This window comes from Strongylocentrotus purpuratus, unplaced genomic scaffold, assembly GCF_000002235.5.
Source record: "Strongylocentrotus purpuratus isolate Spur 01 unplaced genomic scaffold, Spur_5.0 spur5_scaffold_11, whole genome shotgun sequence".
NCBI lineage: Eukaryota > Metazoa > Echinodermata > Echinoidea > Camarodonta > Strongylocentrotidae > Strongylocentrotus > Strongylocentrotus purpuratus.
The window spans coordinates 17748041-17760570 of record NW_022145596.1 but is presented as its reverse complement, the minus strand read 5'-3'; positions in this window follow the sequence as shown (position 1 = coordinate 17760570).

The following is a 12530-nucleotide window of genomic DNA, read 5'->3' as shown; positions in this document are numbered from 1 at the left end:
ATAGAAAGCTGTCAATATTTCTTTCGTTGGAAGATGGTTACTCCGTCATTTTATGACAATTTTATTTAGGCTGAGTTCCTGTGATTTAAAACCGACTGCATCGGATCTTTATAATAGAAGATGGGCTATTGCCATGATTAAGTTTGTTTTGCTTCAACACACAACCATTCAAATGGCGTATGAGAGACGCAACCACCCATTACCATTTAAACCCAATGGCCCGAATTCACAAAGGAGGTTTGTCGACAAACACAGGTTTATGTGCGTCATATGACGCGTTTTTACGCGTTTTTACAAACCTTGGTTTGTAAAAAACAAAAGGAGGTTTGTCGACAAACCTCCTTTGTGATTTCGGGCCAATGTGATTTATATCAAGTGATGTCTGCATGTGTATATTATTGTAATTTTATAGTATATTTTATAAATGTTATTTTGGGGATATAGCTTTGTTTATATTATTCCATGTTGCCTGACGTGATGTCGCCTTGTTTGTTCAGTAGATGACCGTAATAATTGAATTAACCTTGTATATTCAATTTGTTTAGTTATTTTTGAATGACACAACAATTTTACGTACATTTATTTATGATTATCTTTAAAATGATTTGTTTGAAAATTAATGATGTCAAAGGAATCTTGCTCTCAAGAATTTAGTTCGTACGTTAATGTATAATGAGTTTAATACAGCTACATATTGATGAACAAATTAGATAAAAAGTAGAAAAGACGTTACATTGTCCCTGTCTTCATTGAAAACGTACATGTATTTACACAAACTTTTAAACAGAGTATAAGTTTATCATGCTAGCTCATAACGTGTTTGGGTTTAAAACGTTTACTGAGGAAAATACATTTTTTTTGTGTGTTAGCTGAATCAATGCAAATGCTCAAATTCGTTGACTCCTGATATTTTTTGTTAAGTGTTTTTGTTAATTGTGGAATACTAAATTCGCTTTGGAAATACGCGATATACGGTTTACGGGGTTGCAATGGCCCCATGTAATGGTTTGATTCATGTTTAATGTGATCGACGATTTAAATCCAGATTTTAATGGAATTAGTTTTGAATATAACAGAATTGTGATTCAAAAGCAGTTGTAAATGTATTGTAAATGATTTAAGTTGCATATAAAATTTATAATATATGTTTTGATAAAAACAATTAAACATTGATTTGAATGATAGAAGTTAGAAGTCTGATTCAAAACACTTGTTTTTTAGGTGTGCCATCATGATATTTCAATTTTACATTATATGACTGTTATATTATAGATATATTGACTGCTATGAGAGGCATAGCTGTTTATATAGGCTCATGGGGACGTTACATCCAGATATGACCCCGAGGCTCGCCGCGACGGCCGGCGCGCCGATGTAACCTCCGCGAGAGGATGTAACGTCCCCGAGAGCCAGTATAGAAACAGCTACGTCTCGAATATTAAAGCAGTTCATACATCTTATATGTACCGAATTTACAAAAAAAAATCTACAAAGAATTCTTGAGTAAAGATTGGTTAAAAATATCACATTGAATCTGAAACACTGTCTGTTAAACTTAGCTAGAAAACACACTATGGTATCCGCGCTCGCTCAAAGAAACTTTTTATACGTAAACCAATGGGGATCTCAGCAAAATTTAACTATGCGGCCCATTACCTCGGGTAACGGGCATAGTTCGTATCTTTGCGGGCTTGGGCTCCAATTTCGGCCAATCAGATGACAAGATTTATTCAACATACTAGAGAGGTATATAAACTTCGATATCCAAGATCACTAGATAGGACGATGGCGCAAGAGTTGATTTTATATTTGTAATTTCACTTTGAAAGCACATCGAAACAAGTAGGGCCTCAATTGAAAACTGAATAGTTTTGTTATAAAAGCTGAAAGTTGTACACACAGAGCAGAAATATGGCTCAATATGTAATACATTATGGGCTTTTTGTGATCAATAAATAGGATTTGTAATTCGGATATGTATCGCTCAGAATATTACGCCTGTCGTATGATGATGTGCGTTGGGATGTGCATGTACATGAATGGGAGAGTGCTTTGTAACCATAAATATCCTTAACTATTTTTTTTTAATATGCCTTAAACAATCTCCAGCTACATCATTGTAATCATTCGTAACATGATGTAATCAAATTTAATGTACAATCCTGGTTAAGTGCCTCGTTAAAAATCATTTCATTTACCTGTTAAGAATAATTGTTGCTAGGTAGGACAGACATTAGGCGATGAATTGCCATACCTAATTATGCAATCATCGCATTTTGACTATCAAAATACAAATATTCGTAACGAGGCACTTAACAAGGATTGGTACATTAAATCTGATAACATTATACTAAAGAGGTTTATTAGATAAAGTTCTGTATTTACTACGTCCTCATCTTCCTCACGAAATATTTTATAGATTTAATTATAATATGCCGCCGCCTATCCTTGTTTAAAAATAACTGGTTAAATCAACTAGCGTGGTAATAAATGAACATGCCTTTAATGGATCAGGTATAATTAATTGATCAGAGAGAGAGAGGAGGGGAGAGAGAGAGAGAGAGAGAGAGAGAGAGGGAGATTGCAGCAAACTTATATCAAAACCCAAACACCGCTTTGTAATGCTAAGTGATCAAGCCGAGTTCAGTTCCCGCATCGAAAAATGTTAATTTTTATTAATTTTGGGCATTTGGTTTTGAAGGTACATACGTATTCCATTAATAATCCAATGCAGTTTATGTATTTTTGATGGCATGACGTAATGGGCTTTGTGTAAAAACGATGAAATATTAACACCAACAAGGACTTTAAAAAAGAAGAAGGCCTTTAGATATAATTTTAATGAATCTATGATCCTTTAAGCGTGATTGGTTGTCTAAATCGTTATATAGAACGTCGTGTTATATTATAACAAGAAACTCGAATTAATACGCAATATAAATACACAAGAGAATATTGATGAAATGTGAACAAAATTCAGAATAAATAGAAGAGGAAAAATGAGATATTGCATTGATAAATAGTACGGAATCAAGTGATTATCATAATTATATTGGTACATAAATAGCCGTACTTATAATTCTTCTTCAGTTCATCTTCTTCTTCTTCTTCTTCTTCTTCTTCTTCTTCTTCTTCTTCGTCTTCATCTTCTTCTTCGTCTTCTTCTTCTTCTTCTTCTTCTTCTTCTTCTTCTTCTTCTTCTTCTTCTTCTTATCCTCCATCTTCTCCTTTTCTCCTTCTTCGCTATAAGTACAGGTCACCGTTCGAGGCGATGGGGCTATAGTGGGGAGGGGTGTAGCTCCTGAAAACTTTGAAATTATCCGGGCAGCGAGGTGACTTTTAACAACTTTGATATCTTATCATATTTTGAAGATAGAATTGCTTTTAACTCGATAGCAAATACTTTCGAGAATTCAAAACGAAGGCAAAAACCAATACCCATCATTGTATATATATATATATATCCAATATATTTCATGTTCAGATTACGAGATACCTCATTGCAGTAGTTGCAATTGTCGGAAAGGTGAAGGACAAGGCTATTGAATTACTTTTTGATTTCTCGCAAGTCTGTACAAGTTTTATTAACTCAATTGTCAAAATATAATAACAATAGTATCTGAAATTTTATATTAATGCTGTAAATATAATTATGTCAGCTCCCCGGCGGAACTGTCCTCCTGCGCTTGGGGGGGGGGGGGGCACGTGACCCAGTTCCCATGTACGCCTCACCGCATCCATCACCGTAAATGCAAGGCAATGTAGTTTTATTTAATGTGTTCGTTGCTTGTACAAAATGAAAGTAGGATTTGAAATTTAACGATCTAGCAATGATGATATTATTATGATGATGTTAGAAGTGTTTTAAAAGTTATCTCTACGTAGGCTTATGTATAGAGCGTTTATTATTTTTTAGAGTGGTCGTACTCTGTTTAAATTGGTTTCAGGTTACAAATAGTTTCGTGTCGTGTATGCTTTAGTATACTTAATTATCTCATTGACCTCCAGCAAATAGGATTAATGTGCTATGGTATAATATCCCGGCTGAGTGCCTTACATCTTAAGAATGCAATCTTTCGGATCAGTTAATTTTCTCACGTGACATGTTTTTAGTATCCTAACAATTTCATTGTCAGATTTTGCACGTACTGTCTATAGTCGTTTATATTGCACTAGTTTCATGTCAATGTCAAGTTTAAAATCTCATTGAACAAACCTGGTTAATCGTATCACAACTTCACAAGGTCGAGTTTCACTTCATCCGTTGGTATTATCGTGGGTAGCACTTTCCTTTTTGAAGTAGAAAGTTACAGCTCTGATCATTTTCCTTTTTCAAGAGATTGTTCAACACTGTTTTTGTTGAATATTTCTGTTATCAAAATGAATACTTCGTTGGTATGCATCCTGTTCTGCCATGCATTGCTTTTGCGCCGTTCTGGTGCTGATGGAACTTTTACACCAACGACATCGGGGAATACTGAGAAACAGCTATCAGGTGAGAAATTTTGCTTTCGAATATAATAGCTATGAATGACTTGTAAATCATCGGTAACAAGCAATTTTAGCTCGTTGATTCAAGAAGAAAATTAATAAGGTGACGATTGGATCAACAAGACTCATACACTGTAGATCTACATTTGAAATAGATTTGTACGTTTGCCTTTACGACTTTCATGCTTTTTTATGGCAACTTTAGGCCTTCTTAGACATTTACAAAATTCTCTCGCAAATTTCTTCGACATAGTTGCTATTAAGAATAAAACGCTAACATCTGATGACTTTTGAACTTAAAAGTAAGAATCGTCCGCAAACAAAATTGTATGTTGGTGATTTTGCTCAAAGTTCTCCCCCCCCCCCCCCTTGGCAGGCGCGTACACAGGGGGGGGGGTTGGGGGGTTAACCCCCCCCCCTTTGGTAATTTTTTGTATGTAAACCCCCCCCCCCCTAAATTTCTCTAAACCCCCCCCCCCCCCCCTTTTGGATTTTTTAAAAAATTTTATTTATTTTTTATTTAAAAAAAAAAAAAAAAAAAAAAAAAAAAAATCCCATGGTTGACCTAAAAAAGCTGACCTTACCCCCCCCCCCCAACGGAGCAAAATGTCAAATTTTCAAATTTCGAGACCAAAAAAAAAAATGTATCCTCTTACCACCCCCCCCCCCCCCCCCCCCCCCCCCCCCCCCCCCGCTTATTCAGCGGCTGGCTGAGTCGTTGCGAAATTTTCGGCCCGATTTATAAATGTTAAACCCCCCCCCCCTTGAAAAAATCCTGCGTACGCGCCTGCCCCTTGGTATATATTCATATGTATTTCATCTTATGTTATTTGATTTTGTTTTTGTCAGAGATTGTGTTTATACTGGTTGTTTTCTCTCAGTCTTTTGTGGGTTACTTTTTCTCGTGCTTTGGTGGGCATCCTCTGTCTTCGAAATGCTTCCAATATCTTCGTATTTCCCCTTTTTGTTTGCAGATGTTGTTTATATCGGTTGCTTTCCCTATAGCTGCATCCAATTCGATTACCATGTCGATGTCCAGGGCGATCAGACAACGCCTGAATCGTGCATGACATCGTGTGAAGATAATGGCTATTCCTTAGCAGCCTTGTACAACCGTACGAAATGCTCTTGTACTTGTCAGGAAACGTGTAACAAACTACTGGACAGTTCTTTTTGCGGATTGCCTTGCCTGGCAGACCAGACTAAATCATGTGGCAGTTACATTGCAGTGAGTTTGTATAATGGTGAGAAATTATCTATTTTTGTTATTACTTCTATCACTCTTTTTCTGGATTTACTTTAGCACAATGTTTTGAAAGATTTAAATTATTTTCATCGACGATTGTCATGAAATAATCTTCAACCAAACTTGTTTTTCCATTCGGGGATAAAAGTATTTGAAGTAATATTGTATTAAAGATCATGCACAACGTTTCTATATACATTCGTTTGTTTTCCGGTTTCTTTTCAGTTAACAGCAATGTAAGCAATAATTGCTCAGGAGTGATTACGCCGCCGACACAGACGCACGGTGAGCTCACAAACTTTAGATCGTTTTGTAGCTTCAGGCACTTGCGTAGTTACAGGTGGGGCCACCCCTGAAGGGAAGGGTGGCAGTGTTCTCTAGCATTCCATCCATCTTATAAAACTTGTATTGTATTATTATGTATTGGTTTGGTTTATTAAAATTAAAAAGAAAAATCTTTGAACATGCAGCTAAGAGCTGAAGATTTCAGTACATTTACAAGCAACATACAATTTTCAACACCATTCCTTCTAAAGACTTTTGACATCATAGAAAATTAGTCGTTTACGTATTGTTGTGTTATGTCGATATATTTATTTAAAATATTTGAAACATCGTTTTATTGAAGATCATGCACAATTTTCTACTTTCGTTGTTTTCCATTTTCGTTTCAGTAACCGGCATTATAAACAATAACTGCTTAGAAGCGAATACGTCGACGAAACAAGGTGATCTCACAAACTTTAGATCTTTACGTAACTTCAAACACTGGCGTATTTTCACAGGTGCCACCTCCATCTACATCCTGGAAAAATGAAGGAAAGCGAACATGAAATGACAATACTATGACCACTTCCCCTACCCCCCCCCCCCTGCAATCGATAACCTTGTTAAGTCACATAATCATTTCAATCAAGTATGATACACCGGCTGTCGATCTAATTATTGTCGCTCATATTGTTCAATATAATGTATAAAAGTGAAGAGGAAAATGATTATTTATTTTCTTTATACCTTCATTTTTTTTTTTACTTTTATGGCCCCTCCCCTCTCGGAAACGATGAATGTCTGTTTTTATTTTGTTAACGGAAATCTACACACGATCTTTACTGTCCCCTTTGGAATATTTCATCGCCAGATTCTGTCAGCTTCATGCTAGAGCCTCTGAATATTATATATTTCTCCTTCACTGGTTCCGCATTCGTTGTCGTCATCATTGTCGTCATCGTTCGATCAAGGCGAAGGTATTTGATTTTTTTTTTAATCGACTTTTTTAAATTCCTACTTTCAAGATCAGCTATTCTTGGTGTGGGCATTCCCTATATTTTACTAGAAGACCCAATGATGATCATATGGCTCCGTTTAGTCTCATTTCACAACGCCCCCTATCGTCAGAGCATGGTCAGATTCGGCAGCCTAACATGTTAGCCTATGGACGTTTTTTTTAAAAAATCGTTAAAAATTCATTTTTTGTTTAAACGAAAAGCACATCCACCCCGACGTACGTTATCACTAGCTCTTTCATTGGAGCCCTCATGTCTCATTGACTTTTGAAAGTTCACCCACCGTATTTTTTCAAAATAGGTTGCAAGCTCGTCATTGCCTATAATACACATGTGAAACAAGTCTAACTTTGGACTCAGTTTACCAAGCGATTTGAAGATTATAGGTCGAGCACACGAAACATAAAAAGCATGAATTATCATAGATCACTTCAGCCTATTTCGTTTTGTCCATTTCATCCAACCCCCACCGTAATTTTTCCATTTAGTAAAAGCAAACATTTTGCCGAATTCAGCAAAAACATGAATATTCATGAACGGTCAGACAATACAGCCTTTTAGTACGTAACGTATAGTGAATGGGAATGTGCGATGATCCGTGTAGGAGGTAGAGGTCAGTGGTCTGTGCTGGCAATGTTTACGCGAGCGAAAATGAGACAATCGGAGTAATATGACTGTTAATAATAATTTTTTAAATCCATGTTTCTAAAAGTGTAACTAAATCTCAAGTAACCATGGTAACCTCGACTGCTGTTGTCCATTCAAAATAATAAGTGGTATTAACAAGCTTTGTTATCCCGCTGCCTGAATATGGGGTAACGACTACTCATATTATCGGGTGAAGCAACCCCCTCCCCCTCGTATTGGGACCTAAGGGATTGAGAAACTTTATCTCCGATTCTGAAACAAAATCCTGGATTTAGCTCATGCTGCAATGATAATTATAAACCTTGAGGTCAGTCAGAAACCCCATGACTTTTACAAGCCGATCGCCTGTCTGATTAACAAGATATTTATGATTGGAAATCAAAATCAGATGTTGCGTTTTCTTAACGGTTTTCATAACACTACAGTCTATTGGGGAAAACGAGTATGGTAAACCGGTCACTCAAAGGTTTTAACTTTTTTAAGGCACTTCTTGATCATTTTGAAGCGCAGTTTTTCAAGGGCGTCAATATTACACCATATGACACTGATAACACGTATAGGGCCGTGCATCTTAGATTTAACATTGTTAAACGATGCCTTTAAGACTTAGATTTCCTGCACGATTAAAATGTATTCATTCTGTAACGGAGCCGTCTAACGATCGAATGATATGATTATCCTTTTGATGTGAGTACTTTTCTTGATTTTAGCAGGGGTGAACATGCTGACTTCGCTAGGACCTTTCAACGATATTTACAAAGCAATCGCACGGAGGGGACAATCCACCGCTCCACGCAGGACATGATTGATTACACCCACCCACGACTCCCTCATCAGGGGCCTACCCCTCCCTCTTCCCCAATTCAACGCGGAGATGCTCTTCCAATCACTGTCCGCGATCACGGATCGCGTACCAATAGCCGACGTTGGACGAGCTGTGATGCGGATGGCGATCTCTGGCATGACCACGGTGGCCGTGGTAACGATAATGCATCATCTGGCTGCGACCCCTACTTCTCGATCATACCCGAGGAGGGGAAGAGCAAGGCCATGAAGGGGCAGGTTAGCGAGGGATGCTGCTCAACTCGCGCATCATCATGTTCTACTGAGGGGGCGTTTGCTTATGCAGACTGTCACATCGGAAACGACGATTACCAAAGAAGGATAGTCAAATCCAAACCAAACAAAGACTATAAATAAACTTTTAAACAATTGTTGTGATACAGGACATGGATATTATGATAACAAACCAGAACATGAAGAATTGGATGTTAATTTGATCGGCGTACTTTCTCTTTAAATTGAGAGAGAGAGAGAGAGAGAGAGAGAGAGAGAAAGAGAGAAAGGGGTTACTCTGTTTTTACTCCCCCTGGAGTCACGGTGACGTCCATTATTATTTTACAGTGCTCTCTCTAAAAAAATAAAAAATGTGAATCTTCCTTCCATTTTAACTATATGTTCACTTCCCGAGGGAGCCATGCCACTGATCACTCGATTTAGTTTTAGATTTCCCTCCTCTTTTGCAGACGTAGAAGGGAAAGAAAAGGAACATAATTATGACCCAAAATACATGACATTGTATGTCTCAGATTGCAGGAAAACTGCCTATCGTTACCTGTGATAACCCAGCGCACCTCCTACCCTCCCCTTCTTTATATTAATGTCTGGATACCCCCACTGGTTGCATTGCCTCATCATTGTTACAATATCTTCTCGACCCACTCCCTTTATTTTAATGTACATGAAACAGAAACCAAAAACATTAGTTGGAGCATTACGATTAGCGATTTGTAGGTTCACGAGATGATCGCTCATACTTCAACAGCTCTTGTGTTTTATAAAGTTACACTCTCGACATGAAATACATCACGCTGTCAAATTTGTCACCTTCTTTCTAGAATATGACACTCGACAAATAATGAAATATGTATCAAGAGGTATATTGCATGTGTACATGATTATATCAATTGAAAAATAAGAAAAAATGAAAAAAGTGAAAATTTATCAAATTGTCATATTTGCATAATCAATTAGTACTAATTAGAATAAGTAATTAAAACAATGTATGCATCATTTAGATCAAACTATAGAAAAAAAAATACACCAGCACTCCAACATAAGGAAGTAAAAACGCCTCTCATGACTTCACATGAATTCATCACCAAAAAGTCGTGTTCATGATATAATATGACATCATAATTATTCATAAGTTGGATAATTATCGTATCAATTACCCTTTTTTTTTTAATCAGAGATTTTGTAAATATAATCTTAGCATGTATATTGCACCATGAACACAGTTTTCTTTCATAAGAATCACCATGTATAAAGAAAAAAAAAGTTTTTGCATAATTAATTACCTCTAATTAGCATATTCTAATTTTAAAAAAATGTTTTAACTATGCAATATTGTAGATCTCATAGACATCTATCCCAATGTCAAATTTGGAGTCGATTGGCCCGTTTAGCCCCCCTCCCCCAGTTCGTTTTCAAGGTTCAAAATTAGCCCTAATACCAGTGCCATGGCTCTGCCTAATACTTGGTGTTGCCGCCCTCAGTTTTCAAATTTATTATAGGGTTATGCATTTTCTTTGATACATGTAGCTTCTTATATTGTGAAGAAATCATCATCATAAAATCAATATTGTAAATGACCTAAGTTAGTAGCGGATGCTATTATACTATATCTTTTTAATAAAACAATTAACAAATTTTTTGAATAATAGAAGTTAGAAGTCTGATTTAAAACACTTGTTTTTTTAATGTATTTTATGTCACCACGCACGATGTTCTCAATTTTAAATTATATAACTGTTTTATACTTCAAAATCCAAACACAAGAAAGGACGATGCCGCAAAAGGTGACTTGATTTTTGGCACATCGAAACAAAATCATATATGGCCTAAAATGAAAAAAGAGTTTTGCTATAAAAGCTGAAAGTTGGACATAATCATTACAATGCAGAAATATGGCTCAGTATGCATGCGCTTTTTGTGATCAATGAATAGGATTTGTAATCTGGATATGAATCGCTCATAATTATTACGCCTGTCGTATGATGCATGACGTGCGTCGGAATGTGCAAGTAATTGAAATGGGAGTATTGGGTATATTTTTTTAATTTCATATGCCTTAGATAACCTATCTACATCACTGTAACCATTGTACATCGGAATAGGCCATTTTCGTAATGTAATCAAATTTAATGTACAAATCTTGCCTCGTTAAAAATCCATTACCTGTTACGAATAATTTTTGCTAGGTAAGACACAAATTATCATGCAATTCGCATTTTGACTATCAAAATGCAAAATTATTCGTAACTGGCAAAGGAAATAATTGGTAACGAGGGACTTAACAAAGATATCTGATTATATTAAACTAAAAAGGTTTATTAGATGAAGTTCTGTATTGTCTACGTCCTCATCTTCCCCATGAAATATTTTATAGATTTGATTATAATATGCCGCTGCCTATCACTGTTTAATAATAACTAGTTTAATCAACTAGCGTGGTAATAAATGAATTACCTGCCTTTGATAAATCAAGCATAGTGAATTCACAGAGAGCGCTTTGTAAGATATATAATCATAAATATCTGCATTTTCTATACGTTCTCAGCTTTTTCATTAATTTTTTATGAATTACATTTAATTAGGTCACTGCAAACCCTTAACTGGTTAAATCAAATCACGTGGTAATACATAAACCTGCTTTTAATGGATCTGCCATAATTAATTGATCAGAGAGAGCTTGGCTAACTTATCAAAGGCCAAAATGCCGCTTTGTAATTTCAAGTGATCGAGCCGAGTTCAGTGCCCGCATCGAAAAATGGACATCATAGCATGAACTTATTGATTTAGGCATTTGGTTTTAAAGATACATAACGTAGGCCTATTCCAATAAAAATCCAATGCATTTTTAATGGGATAAAGGGATGGGCTTTTTGTCAACATGAACAAACATATATATTTTTAAAGCTATTTAGATTAATCATTATTCCTTTTCTATTTAGAGATTGGTCTAAATTATTGTACAGACAGTATGTTATATTGTGCATGACGAGAATCTCGAATTATTAATTACGCTATATAGGCCTAAGTAGGCCAACACAAGAGAATGTTGATGAGATGTGAGATTTTTCAGAATAAATAGAGGAGGAAACATAATATATTGTACTTATATATAGTATGGAATCAAGTGCCGCTAACTTTTGTAAGCTATGATTATCAGAATTATATTGGTATGCAAGATTGTATAATGAATAAACAAACAAACAAGCAAAAATCTCACTATACTGCGCTCCACACTGGGGTTCTGTCAGTTCCCCATGTTTTTTTTTCATGCAGTTTTAGGGAGAAAGCATGAACAAGAATTAAAGAGAGTGAGAGAGAGAGAGAGAGAGAGAGAGAGAGAAAGGGGGGGAGAGAAAAGAGAGAGAGAGAGAGAGAGAGAGAGACACAGAGACAGAGAGAGAGAGAGAGAGAAAGAGAGAGAGAGAGAGAGAGAGAGAGAGAGACAGACAGACAGAGAGAGGAGAGAGATAGAGGGGGGGGGGGGGGGGCCGGAGAACTAAGAAAGATGGAGGAGGGAGGGTGAGATAATGAAGAAGGAAGGCAGGCTACATGTATGTAGGAAGACTTCTCCGAACTGAGAGCTAGAGAGAGTGCTTTGGCTGAGACTGCTCTTTTATATTTTATATTTTCAATTTTTATTTATTAGCTAGGACAAATTTTACTATTGCTTTTATTATAATTATCATTATTAGTATTATTATTATATTCATTAGCTTCTCTAAGTTCCTTGCAGTGTAATACTACAAATATTGCAAACAAAAACAGTGGTCAATTCGCCGCTAATA